The following is a 16,591-nucleotide window of genomic DNA, read 5'->3' as shown; positions in this document are numbered from 1 at the left end:
CAGTATGCTAACACATATATATGGACTCTAAGGAAAAAAAAAAAAGGTCATGAAGAACCTAGGGGCAAGACGGGAATAAAGACACAGACCTACTAGAAAATGGACTTAAGGATACAGGGAGGGGGAAGGGTAAGCTGTGACAAAGTGAGAGAGTGGCATGGACATATATACACTACCAAACATAAAATAGCTAGCTAGTGGGAAGCAGCCGCATAGCACAGGGAGATCAGCTTGGTGCTTTGTGACCACCTAGAGGGGTGGGATAGGGAGGGTGGGAGGGAGGGAGACGCAAGAGGGAAGAGATATGGGAACATATGTATATGTATAACTGATTCACTTTGTTATAAAGCAGAAACTAACACACCACTGTAAAGCAATTATACTCCAATAAAGATTTTAAAAAAAAAAAAAAAGCAAAGAGAAAAAAAAAAAAAAAAGACCCTCCACTCTACCAGCCAAGGAGGGGACAACGTCAATCAAGTGAACCTAAGCTGACTCTCTTCCCCTCACACCTGAGGTATGTTCTTTCTCGCCTGGGCAGGTAGGTAGGGAGCTATTTCTAACTGCTAATGATACTATTTTTCTTTTTTGTGTGTGTGCTTTCATATTTACATAGTTCTTTCCTATACTTTCAGTTTAATCCTCTCCCCTACTGTCTCAGAAAAAATTGCTTATTAACTCAGTATTTGCATACAATTTTATTCATACTGTGAGCAGAGCACTTTAAGTTAGTGATGTGTTTATTTACCTCTTCTGCTGGTCTGTGGGTTTCTAGAAGGAAAGAATGTCTGTATTCTCAGGGCTGAGTGTAGTGCTTGGCAGATAGCAGGTGCTGATTGAATGTTTGTTGATGGTACTATTATCTAATATTTGTTGAGTTGTTCTAATTTCCTTATATTAAAATGGGGATATTATCAGCACCTCTCAAGGTTGCTGAGTTAACGTAAGTAAACCACTGAGACAATGTCTGGCACCTTTTAAGCACTCAACAAGAGTTAGCCATTGCTGTCCCTGGTGTTGGTAATGGTGTCATTTAAGCGTCTATTCCGTGTACTAAAGTGCTTTCATTGCAACAGTTATGTGAGATGATAAACCAGCCATAATCATGATAACAGTTCATAGTTATTAGGTATGTAATAAGCGCCAAATTTGGGGCTATCTAAAAAACCCGCTATCTAATTTTCACAGCAATCCTACATCATAGATACTCTTGAGTCTCAATTTAGAGAAGTGGGGACAGACTCAGAGAGGTTAAGCGACCTGCCCAAGGTCACACAGCAGAGAAGTGGTAGAGCTGGGATTTGAACCTGAGCCACACTGACTCCAGGGTCGTAACCACTATGTCGTGGTGGGTGGTACAGTTCTCACTGTAGGAATAAAGAAACAGAGAAGTGGAGAGGTCAGCTAACTGGACAAAGTCACATAGCTTGTAAGCATCAGAGCAGATATTTGAGACGAGAGAATTTCCTCCGAGTTGGTGGGATTGGGGGCTGGCTGGGATTTGAGGTGCCCTTCACAAGGACACGAGATGATCCAGGGGATGGTCAGATATCTGGGTGAGCCCTTGGGGTGAGTTAATTTAGTGCTATTAAATAAGTCTGAACTCTGAAAGCAGGCTGAACACACCAGGCATGTCCCCCACCCTAACAGGACATTATACAACTGCCTACACGATTAATTATTTAAATGCAGAGTGATAAGTGCTAGAAGGTGTAGGGGGCTCTGAGAGTTCATAACAGGAAATCCTAACTGAGTCGGGTCAGCGGAGACCACAGCCACGAGGGGCAGGGCTTGCAGCAGGAGGCTGACGGCGCTCTGCACAAACCTTGCTCCCGTGGGGGCTGGAGAAGAAGCATCCTCCAGGGAAACAGACTTTGGAGAATTAAATGATCCCTTGCATTTCCTCTCAACCGTATGATTTAATTACTGGGAAATGCCACATACATCTTTCTGCAGGGACAGATGTGTGGAAGGAAAGGCAGTCAGATTTAATATTTTTCCTTCTGGTTTATGTTTCATTGATTTTTCTAGAAGGAAAGGCTTCTCTTTGACCTTGTTCCCACTAAGCGGGTTTGCTTGGGACAAGGAGCCTGGCAGCCTCTCGGAGATGGAAGACCCTGGCCCCGTGCCCCAAGGGAAGTCAGGAGGCAGCCAGGCAGGAGGGCGAAGGTAGAGACAGCCCTGTGTGTCTGAAACTGCGTCTCTCCTGCTTCCCAAGCCCCCCATCCAACCTGTCACCAAGTCCTGTCAATTTAACTCCCAAACCTCCCTCCTATCTGCCCATTCCTCTCAGCCCACAGCTCTCTCCCTAACCCAAGTTGCCATCTTTTCCTGAAGTAGACTCCTAACTCCACCCTCAACCTCCACTCTTGTTTCCTTCCAATAACGTCTCATCAGAGCCAACAAAGTGACTGTCTTAAATGTAAATTAGATCACTGTCATCCCTTCTTCCTGAAACCCTTCAGTCGCTTCCCATTGCACTTGGGAGAAACGTCAAAAATCCTTTGCATGTGGAAACAACCTAAATGTCCATCAACAGATGAACAATGAAAATGTGGTAGAGACATACATCGCAATACTATTTAGCCTTAAGAAAGAAGGAAATTCTGCAATTCTGCAAAAACATGAATGAACCTTGAGGATACTGTGTTAAGTGAAATAAGCCTGTCACAGAAAGATGCATGATTCCACTTATATGAGATATTGAAAATAGGCAAACTTGTAGAATCAAGGAAGGAATGATGGCTCCCAGGGCCTACTGGGAAGGAAATGGGGAGTTGCTAATCAACAGGCTCAAAATTTCAGTGAAGTCAGGTGACTCAGCTCTGGAGATCTGCAGTGCAACATGGCACCTGTCGTCAACCACGCTCTATTGTACACTTAAAATTGTGTTAAGAGGGCAGATCTCACGTTAAGTGGTCTTACCATCATAAAATAATTTTTTTAAAGAATTAAACCACATATCACCACTACTCATTATTTTAAAACTGAAACTTGAGATGAATGACCAACGTTTTGTGTGTTTCAGTTCATCTGGGAAATAGATGCTGACTAACTTATTCCAGTAACAAGATAATCTACATGCACATTATTAATAAATGCTGGAAAGGTATTATTGATTTGATAATTTGATGATCAATGTTTTCTGTATATCAGGATTATTGGACTAAATTTATTTAAAACATACACAATGTGTGACAAAATTGGACATTTTTAGCATGAAAAAATACACTTTTTTATGTTAAAAAAAACCTTCCCACGGTCTTCCAAGCCCCCCGTGGTCTGGCCCCTGCTTACCTCCCTGAATCCTCTCCTCCCCTTCCTCACTGTGCTATGGCCACAATGACTCTCTTCTAGCTCTTTGGAAAAACTCAATTTCTTCCCTTTTCGTGGCCTTGAGGGTTTTAATATACACGAGTGACTTCCTCAGGGAGCCCTGGTCTGACCCCTCCTTCTACAATCTAGATTCCTGTGTTACACTCCTCACAGTATCTTCTAATTCCCCTTTTTTAGCATCCCACACACTCTCCAAGCTTAAATGTCTGCAATTATTTGTTTACTGAGTCTCCTGCTGGAGTTGGTAAACCAGAAGGGTAGAACGGACTGTTCTGTCTTGTTCACTACTTTATCTCCTGTGCCTCGAAGGTTGAATTTCTTCCATGAATATTTATGGAGTTCTTAGGAGGTGTCAAAGGCTGTGCTAGGTGCTAGGGACACAAAAGGAATAAGATGTAGTCTCTGACCACAAGCTAGATCTCTACTGAGATACATGTAACTGTAAGTGGAAGAGACAAGACCAGATGTGCTTTCTGGTACATCAAATGTTTGAGGAAGTAAGTGAGGAAGGAATACTCTGAAATACATATGGAAATAGTACTACCTGTAGAAAAGGAGAAGGGATCAATGAATTTGCCTGGGAAAACTGAGATGGATTCTCAAAGAAGGTGGTGATTGATTTTGACACTAAAGGCGCCTAAAGGATGAACAGGCATTGGTCAGATGCACAAATTGGGAAGGAACATTATATCACAGAGGCTGCTGTGCAGGAGATAGTCTGGATGAGACTGAAGGTAGGGAGGCTGGTTAAAAGGCTGGAGCAATAGCTCAGATGAGAGATGAGCAGGCCTGAACTGGAAAGCAGCAGAGCAGTTGGTGAGGAAGAGATGGCTTCTGGGGACATTACAGGGGGGGTTGAATTAGAAACAGTTAGGATTCTGTTTGGCTGTAACAGAATTCTAATCAACAGTAGCCTAAACAATGTAGACATCTCTTATCTCACTAACAAGAAGGCTGGAGACAGACACTCCTAGTTTGGTTTAGCAACTCAATTATGTCATTAAAGATCCAGATCTCTTCCAGTATGGACTACAATCTCTAGCTTATTGGCTTTTTATATTCATGTTTGTTGATTCATGGCTGCAAAATGGCTGCCACAATTCCAGGCATCAGGGCTACCTTCAAAGACAGGAACGAGAAGTTAAAATGGGGGAGCCAGGGTGTTGAGAGAGGATCATTTTACTTCTTTCTCCTTTTATTAGGGAGAAACTATTTTCCAGTTTCATAGCAGATATCTGCTGATGTCTCCTTGGCCAGGACAGTGTCCTGTGGTCACTCCTAGCTGCAAGGTGAGCTGAGAAATACGGTATCCAGCAAAGGTCAACAGAGGTGCCTGAATGGCTTAGACGAGTCATGATCCATGCCCTGTAGCTTGCAGAATGCCCTCCCTTAAACAAAATCAAGATTATGTTAGTAGGAGGCCTAGCTTTGAGCAGTGTCTTCCATAGGGTGGGAGGTGGGCTCCGGTTTTATATAAACTGTCTCCACCTGGATATGAAAAATGGCAGCTCCCCTTTGGCTTCAGTGCTGTGGAAACGACCTCTTGTTCCAGCTGAGCCTGCTGTTCTTTGCTCATACATCCCCAAGAAGATGATTATACAGAACTGCAAGAGCTTTCTTGTTTCCCTGAATATTCTTGAGAAATAAGACTGCATTAATAATTTGTTTTCTTGGTATGGGTCATTCGGTTGCAAAACGATCTTCTAGTCATAGCACGATACTTCCCTTCCTCATTTACATTCACCGTTGGTTTAATTATGTTTTTCAGTCAGAATACTTATTAATTTTATAGACCTACCTGAAAATTAAATTGGGTAAATTCCTTTTGGTTGGTACTTTGAAAAATGTGTTTTTCCAAGCCACTGCTGGAGCCCACTTCGGCCCTGTACGGTTTTGTTCCTCTTTAAGTTCATTTGCAAATAACACTGTGTTGGTTTAAAGGGTATTCATCATTTCTGAGCAGGAGAAACACTGCAAAATGCAGCCCAATTCAAAACATAGTAGGAGGACAACAGAGAAAACGGTCAAATATTTTATTTTCTCATGGGGGGGAAGCCACGGAGTGAGACAGAAAATTTCTCTTCTGATTCAATGAATTTGCCTTGTTTGTGGAGAGACTTCTATGTGGTTCTGAAAAAGGCCAGTAAGTCACAAAGTGCAAAAAGGACGTGGAGTGGGTCCTTCTCTATTGACCAGGGTTAAGGGGGCAAAATGTGACAACAGCAGGTGGGGCATTTATTCATTAAACATTTACCAACCTGCACTGTGTCTCCGGCACCATGGTGTTAGAAACCAAATTAAGACATGTTATCTACCCTCAAGCAACTCATATTTTCACAGTAGAGACAGGTAAATACACGATGATGATGAAACATGAGAAGTGTTATGATAGACAAAAGCACAGAACACTGGGAGAGGCCAGAAGCAGGGCGCCAGCCCCCTACCCTGAAAGCACTATGAGGGCAGGAATCATACCTACACTATAGGGGCTGGCACTCCACCACTCAGGCCGGTGCCTGGCATATAGATGCTCAGTGACTGGTTGCTGGGTGAATTGGATTGAAATGAATCAGACTTGATGCCATGTATTAATTAAGGTAATATTAGCTGCTATAACAAATAAGCCTGCAAATCACAATGGCTGTAATACAGTAGAAGTGTGTGGGGGTGTGTGTGTATGTGTGTGTCTGTGTGTGTGTGCACGGCACCTCCAGCTTGCTGACTGCCGATCTTGGGACTTCTCAGCCTCCAAAATTGCACGAGCTAATTCCTTATAACAAATTTCTTTATATATTGATATATACCACCATCCTGTTGGTTCTGTTTCTCTGGAGAACCCTGACTAATATGAACCGAACAAGTGAATTGACTTTGGTTAGTGACTAATCATAAAATGACAAGGTTATACTGATCATAAAAAAAGACTCTATTTGGGAGAGGAGGACAAGAGCAAGTGATAGAAACTTTCATATAAAAACCAAAGCAGAAGGTAGCTGGTCCCACACCTTGACTTTTGCCCAAACCCTGAAAATCCCTAAGAAGGTTTTCAAATCTATGAAGTTTGAGTTATGCAGGATGAATAAGTTCTGGGGATCTAATGTACAGCATGGTAACTATAGTTTAACAATATCGTAATGTATACTTGATATCTTAATTGTTCTCACCAAAAAAAAGGGTAAACATGTGAGGTGACGGGAATGTAAATTAGCTGGATTGTAGTAACCATGTCACATTGTATACATTTATCAAATCATCACATTGTACACCTTAAATATATACAATTTTAATTTGTCACTTATACCTCAAAAAGGCTGGAAAAAAGGAATATTTGTTTTAAAAAAAAAGACACCAGTAGCTCAAGGTTCTAATCCTGTGCCTCTAAATCATTTGTTCAAGCCCCAAATGCTATCAGACCTCCATCTCTTCAGTGTAAAATTAAGGAATTGAGTCACATGGTCTCTGATGCCCCTTCAGCTCAGAGAATCTATGACTCTTCAGGAGTTTATGAATTTTCACAGAGTTTCCTGAAGCCGTGTGGGTGGGTCCTAGCTACAGAATAAAAGAAATCAAGTGAATTCTTCTTTGTAGTGGGACTCGGGGGACGGGGTGAATTCTTCCTGGGTTCCCAGCCTGGCTCCATTACTTTGTGGCATTAACTTTGAGAAATTTACATAACCTCCTTGTGCCTCAGTTCCCTCACCCATAATATAATAGTAGCACCGTTAAGATAATAATAGCATCTACCTCATGATGGGGGTTGTAAAAATTAAATGAGATGATGTTTATAAAGTACCTACAGCAGTGCCTGGCACACGGTCAGGGCCCAGTAAATGTAAACTGTTATTACTGCTAGTGTTACTAATCTCACGATTATTTCCTTGTTTAGCAACTTAGCGGTTGTCACTTTGATTTTTAGTCTGCTCTTTTGTTTTGTTTCCCTCACCTATTTTATACATTCCCCAAATGGGTGAAGGATGTCATGCATGGGGAGTGATGGGGAATAAAATAAAATATAAAAGTATGTTTCTAGATACTTTGGAAACAGTAGATACAACTGCAAAAGGAGGCATAACCAAAATCTAGAATAAAAAATTACAAGGGCACTATTTACATAGCATTCTCAAAATGTCAAAATTGTTATGATGGAAAACAAATCGATGGTTGCAGGCCATTAGGGGTGGGGGTGTGGCTAGAAAAGGGTAGCGTGAAGGAATTTCTTTGTGCTGATGGAACAGTTCTGTGCCCTGATTGTGGTGGTTGCATGGACTTATTCATTTGATGAAATTTCGTAGATCTACAAACACATATACACACGCGCGTGCGCGCGGGCACGAACGAGAATCCGTAAAGACGGACAAAATCCAAATAATGTCTGTGGTTTAGTTAACAGTATTGTACCAGAGTCACTTTCCTAATTTTGATGGTGCAGTCTGGTTATGTGAGATGTTACCGTTGAGGGAAGCTTGGAGAAGGGCACACAGCAACTCTTTTAACTACGTTTGCAGCTTCGTAGGAATGAAAAATTGTTTCAAAATAAAATTTAAAAAATTACAATAGCAGTAGAAAAATTAAAACTATCCATTTAACGGTAACAGGTGATTACAAGATATAATAGAAAGTAAATTCCCAATTTTTCCAATAGAGCTGATCACAGACTCAGAATGGGGTGAGTCACAAAGGAAAGGAAACCAATTACCTTAGGTTATTGAGCGACAGACTTGGCAGGCACCAAAGTGGTCACAGTCACCAAACGCCACCCCCGTGTTACCACGACTGGGCAAGAGTCCAAGAAGCGAGGGCTGAGTGAGTGGTTCTGTGGGACCCCCCTTGGCTGGAGCATGTGGTCTCTGCTGGAGATGCTTGAGGCAAATTTGGGAAGAACTGGAACAGGAAGCAGAGAGGGGAGGGTTTCAGACTTTGCATAAGCACCTAAGCCAAAGCGCGGGTGCTAGAGAGAGCTGGGTACTACAGGAGTCTCTCCACAAGCTCCATCCCAGCCTCTGTGCACCCTCAGAGCTTGCCGACTCCTTGTGCTACGTACAGTATTTTTGATGGACTGCTTTTGCACTGGGATCAAAAAAGGGGTGAACCCTCTCACTCCTTCTTGGCTGTGTTTGACTGTGGAAATGATGAGGGGGATGAAGCTGATGAGAGCACCAGACACAGAAATGCTGCAGGTGCACCTGGCATGGTCCTAAGCATATTACATATTCTTACTCATTTAACCCTCACGACCACCCCTAGGAGGTAGGTACTATTATCCCCATTTTAAAAGTAAAGTAACTGAGGCTCAGAGAAGTAAAATACATTGCCCAAGGTCACAGAGTTTAGAGTCGACGCTGTTGAGTTTACTCTCAGCATGATCACACCTTTTCCTTCCTCAATGCTTATGAGTGCTAAGAAGGCAGGACAGGGGGACCACAAGGATAAGAAACCCCATTTAGAAACCTTAATGGTTGTCTCTTTACATTTTAGCCTTTTCTGGGGTCTTGCTTCCCCCAACTCTTTTGTACATTCCTTAAAAGGGAGGAGGGTGTCATGGTATGTGATGGAGAGTAAAATAAAGGAAAATATAATATATTAATTTAATATACTGGCTGGACAAAAAGTTCGTTCGGGGTTTTCCATAACATCTTACTTTTTGGCCAACCCAATAATTATAATGTATTATATATTAATATAATGTAACATTATAAAGTAAAAGTAGGTTTAAGGATATTTTAAAACTAAGTAGACATAATTGGGAAACAGGCATAACCAAAAACTAGCATCAAAAGTACAAGGGCACCATTTGCAGCAACATGGATGGACCTAGAGATTACCATACTAAGTGAAGTTAAGTCAGAAAGAGAAAGACAAATACCATATGATATCATTTATATGTGGAATCTAAAATATGACACAAATGAACCAATCTATGAAACAGAAAAAGACTTACAGATATAGAGAACAGACTTGTGGTTGCCAAGGGGGAGGGGGTGGGGGAGAGATGGAGTGGGAGTATGGGGTTAGCAGATGCAAACTATTATATATAGAATGGATGAACAACAAGGTCCTACTGTATAGCACAGGAAACTATATTCAATATCCTGTGATAAACCATAATGGAAAAGAATATAAAAAAGAATGTATATATATATAACTGAGTCACTTTGCTGTACAGCAGAAATTAACACAACATTGTAAATCAACTACACTTCAATAAAAAAAAGTACAAGGGTACCATGTATATGACATTCTCAAAATGTCAAAATTACACCGATAGAGAACAAAATCAGTGGTTTCCAGGGGCTAGGGATGGGGGGAAAGTATGCTCGTTAATAGTTTTACACCAGTGTCAATTTCCTGGGTAAAGAAGGGAATCTCGCCACTCTCCACACTCTCTCTCTGTCACTTAGGGCACTTAATCTAGTAAGTGCCCAGCCCATATTCTGTAAAAACTAGTAAAAATTAAAAACAATGGAAAACTGATGCAACTTTAAATCCAGCAAAAAAAAAAAATTATTAAAACACAGTACTTTTTGTTGCAATGGTAAATGGGAGTGTTTTCTTAATTTCACTTTCAGATTTTTCATCATTAGTGTATAGGAATGCAAGAGATTTCTGTGCATTAATTTTGTATCCTGCTACTTTACCAAATTCATTGATTAGCTCTAGTAGTTTTCTGGTAGCATCTTTAGGATTCTCTATGTACAGTATCACGTCATCTGCAAACAGTGACAGCTTTACTTCTTCTTTTCTGATTTGGATTCCTTTTATTTCTTTTTCTTCTCTGATTGCTGTGGCTAAAACTTCCAAAATTATGTTGAATAATAGTGGTGAGAGTGGGCAACCTTGTCTTGTTCCTGATCTTAGTGGAAATGGTTTCAGTTTTTCACCATTGAGGACGATGTTGGCTGTGGGTTTGTCATATATGGCCTTTATTATGTTGAGGCAAGTTCCCTCTATGCTTACTTTCTGGACGGTTTTTATCATAAATGGGTGTTGAATTTTGTCAAAAGCTTTCTCTGCATCTATTGAGATGATCATATGGTTTTTCTCCTTCAATTTGTTAATATGGTGTATCACGTTGATTGATTTGTGTATATTGAAGAATCCTTGCATGCCTGGGATAAACCCCACTTGATCATGGTGTATGATCCTTTTAATGTGCTGTTGGATTCTGTTTGCTAGTATTTTGTTGAGCAGTTTTGCATCTATGTTCATCAGTGATGTTGGCCTGTAGTTTTCTTTCTTTGTGACATCTTTGTCTGGTTTTGGTATCAGGGTGGTGGTGGCCTTGTAGAATGAGTTTGGGAGTGTTCCTCCCTCTGCTATATTTTGGAAGAGTTTGAGAGGGATAGGTGTTAGCTCTTCTCTAAATGTTTGAGAGAATTCACCTGTGAAGCCATCTGGTCCTGGGCTTTTGTTTGTTGGAAGATTTTTAATCACAGTTTCAATTTCAGTGCTTGTGACTGGTCTGTTCATATTTTCTATTTCTTCCTGGTTCAGTCTCAGAAGGTTGTGCATTTCTAAGAATTTGTCCATTTCTTCCAGGTTGTCCATTTTATTGGCATATAGTTGCTTGTAGTAATCTCTCATGATCCTTTGTATTTCTGCAATGTCAGTTGTTACTTCTCCTTTTTCATTTCTAATTCTGTTGATTTGAGTCTTCTCCCTTTTTTTCTTGATGAGTCTGGCTAATGGTTTATCAATTTTGCTTATCTTCTCAAAAAACCAGCTTTTAGTTTTATTGATCTTTGCTATCATTTCCTTCATTTCTTTTTCATTTATTTCTGATCTGATCTTTATGATTTCTTTCCTTCTGCTAACTTTGGGGTTTTCTTGTTCTTCTTTCTCTAATTGCTTTAGGTGTAAGGTTAGGTTGTTTATTTGAGATGTTTCTTGTTTCTTAAGGTAGGAGTGTATTGCTATAAACTTCCCTCTTAGAACTGCTTTTGGTGCATCCCATAGGTTTTGGGTCGCGTTTTCATTGTCACTTGTTTCTAGGTATTTTTTGATTTCCTCTTTGCTTTCTTCCGTGATCTCTTGGTTATTAAGTAGTGTATTGTTTAGCCTCCACATGTTTGTATTTTTTACAGATTTTTTCCTGTAAATGATATCTGGTCTCATAGCGTTGTGGTCGGAAAAGATGCTTGATATGATTTCAAATTTCTTAAATTTACCAAGGCTTGATTTGTGACCCAAGATATAATCTAACCTGGAGAATGTTCCATGAGCACTTGAGAAGAAAGTGTATTCTGTTGTTTTTGGATGGAATTTCCTAGAAATATCAATTAACTCCATCTTGATTAATATATCATTTAAAGCTTGTGTTTCCTTATTTGTTTTCATTTTGGAGGATCTGTCCATTGGTGAAAGTGAGGTGTTAAAGTCCCCTACTATGATTGTGTTACTGTCGATTTCCCCTTTTATGGCTGTTAGTATTTGCCTTATGTATTGAGGTGCTCCTATGTTGGGTGCATAAATATTTACAATTGTTATATCTTCTTCTTGGATTGATCCCTTGATCATTATGTAGTGTCCTTCTTTGTCTCTTGTAATAGTCTTTGTTTTAAAGTCTATTTTGTCTGATATGAGAATTGCTACTCCAGCTTTCTTTTGATTTCCATTTGCATGGGCTATCTTTTTCCATCCCCTCACTTTCAGTCTGTATGTGTCCCTACGTCTGAAGTGGGTCTCTTGTAGACAGCATATATACGGGTCTTGTTTTTGTATCCATTCAGCCAGTCTATGTCTTTTGGTTGGAGCATTTAATCCATTTACATTTAAGGTAATTATCGATATGTATGTTCCTATTACCATTTTCTTAATTGTTTTGGGTGTGTTATTGTAGGTCTTTTCCTTCTCTTGTGTTTCCTGCCTAGAGAAGTTCCTTTAGCATTTGTAGTAAAGCTAGTTTGATGGTGCTGAATTCTCTTAGCTTTTGCTTGTCTGTAAAGGTTTTAATTTCTCCATCAAATCTGATTAAAATATCTAGGAATAAACATACCTAAGGAGACAAAAGACCTGTATGCAGAAAATTATAAGACACTGATGAGAGAAATTAAAGATGATACAAATAGATGGAGAGATATACCATGTTCTTGGATTAGAAGAATCAACTTTGTGAAAATGACTATACTACCCAAAGCAATCTACAGATTCAGTGTAACCCCTATCAAACTACAACTGGCATTTTTCACAGAACTAGAACAAAAAATTTCACAATTTGTATGGAAACACAAAAGACCCCGAATAGCCAAAGCAATCTTGAGAAAGAAAAACGGAGCTGGAGGCATCAGGTTCCCTGACTTCAGACTATACTACAAAGCTACAGTAATCAAGACAGTATGGTACTGGCACAAAAACAGAAATATAGATCCATGGAACAGGATAGAAAGCCCAGAGATAAACCCATGCACATATGGTCACCTTATCTTTGATAAAGGAGGCAAGAATATACAGTGGAGAAAAGAAAGCCTCTTTAATAAGTGGTGCTGGGAAAACTGGACAGCTACATGTAAAAGAATGAAATTAGAACACTCCCTAACACCATACGCAAAAATAAACTCAAAATGTATTAAAGACCTAAATGTAAGGCCAGACACTATAAAACTCTTAGAGGAAAACATAGGCAGAACACTCTCTATGACATAAATCACAGCAAGATCCTTTTTGACCCACCTCCTAGAGAAATGGAAATAAAAACAAAAATAAACAAATGGGACCTAATGAAACTTAAAAGCTTTTGCACAGCAAAGGAAACCATAAACAAGACGAAAAGACAACACTCAGAATGGGAGAAAATATTTGCAAATGAAGCAACAGACAAAGGATTAATCTCCAAAATTTACTAGCAGCTCATGCAGCTCAATATCAAAAAAACAAACAACCCAATCCAAAAATGGGCAGAAGACCTAAATAGACATTTCTCCAAAGAAGATATACTGATTGCCAACAAACACATGAAAGAATGCTCAACATCATTAATCATTAGAGAAATGCAAATCAAAACTACAATGAGATATCATCTCACACCGGTCAGAATGGCCATCATCTAAAAAATCTAGAAACAATAAATGCTGGAGAGGGTGTGAAGAAAAGGGAACCCTCTTGCACTGTTGGTGGGAATGTAAACTGATACAGCTACTATGGAGAACAGTATGGAGGTTCCTTTAAAAACTAAAAATAGAACTACCATATGACCCAGCAATCCCACTACTGGGCATATACCCTGAGAAAACCATAATTCAAAAAGAGTCATGCACCACAATGTTCATTGCAGTTCTATTTACAATAGCCAGGACATGGAAGCAACCTAAGTGTCCATCAACAGATGAATGGATAAAGAAGATGTGGCACATATATACAATGGAATATTACTCAGCCATAAAAAGAAACAAAATTGAGTTATTTGTAGTGAGGTGGATGGACCTAGAGTCTGTCATACAGAGTGAAGTAAATCAGAAAGAGAAAAACAAATACCATATGCTAACACACATATATGGAATTAAAAAAAAAAAGTTCTGAAGAACCTAGGGGCAAGACAGGAATAAAGACGCAGACCTACTAGAGAATGGATTTGAGGATACGGGGAGGGGGAAGGGTAAGCTGGGACAAAGTGAGAGAGTGGCATGGACATATATATACTATCAAATGTAAAATAGATAGCTAGTGGGAAGCAGCCGCATAGCACAGGGAGATCAGCTTGGTGCTTTGTGACCACCTAGAGGGGTGGGATAGGGAGGGTGGGAGGGAGGGAGATGCAAGAGGGAGGAGATATGGGGATATATGGATATGTATAACTGATTCACTTTGTTATAACGCAGAAACTAACACACCATTGTAAAGCAATTATACTCCAATACAGATGTTAAAAAAACAAAACAACACAGTACTGACTTTCCAAAACAAACAAAAAGAAAAAAAAAATCCCAACAACCTCTTAGCAGAAGTTCATAAAAATTCCAATGTACTTCAAGACTGAGAGGATTTTCAATTATAAAAGAGACGTTAAAAGGTAGACAGAGGCCCTGAAGCTCGCACACACCGCGAAGAATGCTTGGATGGAAGGAAAACTGTCTCCCCGTATCGACGGAGTATTTATAATTGAAGAGTTGGAGAAGGCAAATGCGAATGAATCACCGCCAACAGGGATGCCTAAAAGACATAAGTGAGAATTATGGCAATTAAAAACGTTGTCTCAAAGGAAATTAGACCGGTCCATTAATTACAGTGCCTTAAAGGGAAAGAGAGCCCAATGAAATGCAATAAATTAAAACATCGAAAAGAAGATTAGTAGGAAGAGAAGACGGAAGTGCCAACAAGAAGCTAATCTCAGAGGTGGTGATGAGGACGTGTGTCTCAGGTGTGCTAATTCCTGAGGGGCAGTGACAAACTAGGAGAAAATTAGAATTTGCCTTAGGATGCCCTCCTAGGCCTGCTGCTGCCTGGTCCCGTCTCCCCTACCTTTGCCCTTTAAATCAGCTGCCAGGCCCACCAAGGCGAGCAGTAGTCACCAGGCTGTCCCAGGTGATAGGGTTCCTGATGTCCCTTGCCTAGAGTTCTCAAAAATTATGTGTATTTCCTGTCTCCTCGATTTGGTAGTGAAAAGCTTGAGCTTCTGTTTTTCATATATTGATGGTAATTGATATTGATTGATATTCAGATTTTTGATATTGACCCAGACCCTCTGGACATGGTGTCCCCTCTACTCTGGGTTTTCTCTGATTCCACCACACGTAGACTAACCCCCCTTGCCTCAGGCAGGAATTATGAGTCCTAGTAACCTCCAGATTCCTCAGTCCTTGTCTGGGACCCCATAAAACATTCTTAAGTCTCCCTATCATAGGGACAGTTGCTTTCTGTAATGAAAACTGTCCGAACTTTAATCGTCCATGCTTTTGCTACAGACGTTTATCACCTGCATGATGATTTATTAATATGGCTCTAAGAAATTGCATTATTTGTTTTAAAGTATTTAAATACTGTAGCCTCATCTGAAGCACTATTTAAAGTATTTAAATACTTTAGGCTCATCTGAAGCAAAATAACTGAAATCAGGGCTTTGCTATACTAATTATGTGTATTTTTTCTTATAAATATTAATGTAAATGCATGATGACACAACTTAAAATGTCCATCCAGGTGCCACTTGCCTCTCTCTATAGGAAACAAGGTTGGGGTGAGAAAGCATGGACTTTGAACTAATTACAATCTGATTTGGCTTCACCACTTGCTCTGGGACCTTGGGCAAAGTTCATATTATCCCTGGAGCCTCATTTTTTCCATCTGCACATAGGGTGTAATTACGTCTATCTTTCTAAGTGTTGCTTTGAGGACCTAATGGATGTATTAGGTTATATGTTTATTTCCTTGATTGGAGCTTCCATCTCCTGACCCTGTGTTCAATTCTTCGAGAAGCTTGGATAAACTTTGACACAATTTTTATTGTAAATATTGATCAGATGTCTACCTCCATACAGCATGTTTACTTAAGTGATGGTATGGAAGAGGTGAGGGCATTTGACTTTCATAGTAGAACATAAGCTCCTTGATACATGGGCAATATTTCATAATTCTTTGCATCACCATGATGCTTGCCTGGTGCCAAGCATATGGCAGCGTTCCATCAATACCTGCTGACCATACTGATTGATTTCTCATCCTGGCCAGAACCCTGCATGTTGCCAAGGGTGGGGCTCTGCTGGAGGTGTGGTGGTGAGGTCGCCAGCTCACATGTTCCCTGTAACAGTCCTGGCTTTAAGACAGGGCCATAAGCAGATCCCCAGCTCTCTCTCAGACTTGCCAACTCTGGTACCATCTCCCATCTGTGTTTCTATTTCTCCTGCGAGAGTAGCTTTATTGATCTCATTAATTCTCTTTTCCTTCTTTGGCATCGGGAGGTGACACTATCCATGCTTTAATGCCTCCTGTGTTCTGCAAATTACAGGATTATGATGGATGGAATGACAAGAAACACTGTTTTCACCAAATCACAGTGAAAGCCATGAACTGCCCTTCATTTGAATGGGTGGGGGTAATCTGTCCTGGGGTGGGGCTAGGGGGTGTGTTCACCCAAGCTGGAGGACTGCAAACACAGATGTAGAGTTTCTTTTTAGCTGACATATTTCCAGGCAAAACAAAGCAACGATTCCTTCACTTGAACGTTTTTATTTTTGAATTCCTGAAGGCAGTTATAGATTTCCTAATAAGGTTTCTTTTCTTTTACAGCAATTACATTTGGCGATTTTTTTCCTTCTTTTTATTGAAA

At 40.1% G+C, this 16,591-nt stretch overlaps 1 long non-coding RNA gene across 1 annotated transcript in view; it reads left to right on the top strand.

Moving 5' to 3' along the window:
- The window catches only part of LOC309646347, a 474,351-nt gene that overhangs the window by 7,918 nt on the left and 449,842 nt on the right, over positions 1–16,591 (top strand). The gene's annotated exons all lie outside the window — the stretch shown is intronic.

The sequence above is a fragment of the Balaenoptera physalus genome (genome assembly GCF_965194825.1).
Source record: "Balaenoptera physalus genome assembly, chromosome: 16".
NCBI lineage: Eukaryota > Metazoa > Chordata > Mammalia > Artiodactyla > Balaenopteridae > Balaenoptera > Balaenoptera physalus.
This window is presented reverse-complemented; position numbering and strand designations above follow the sequence as displayed.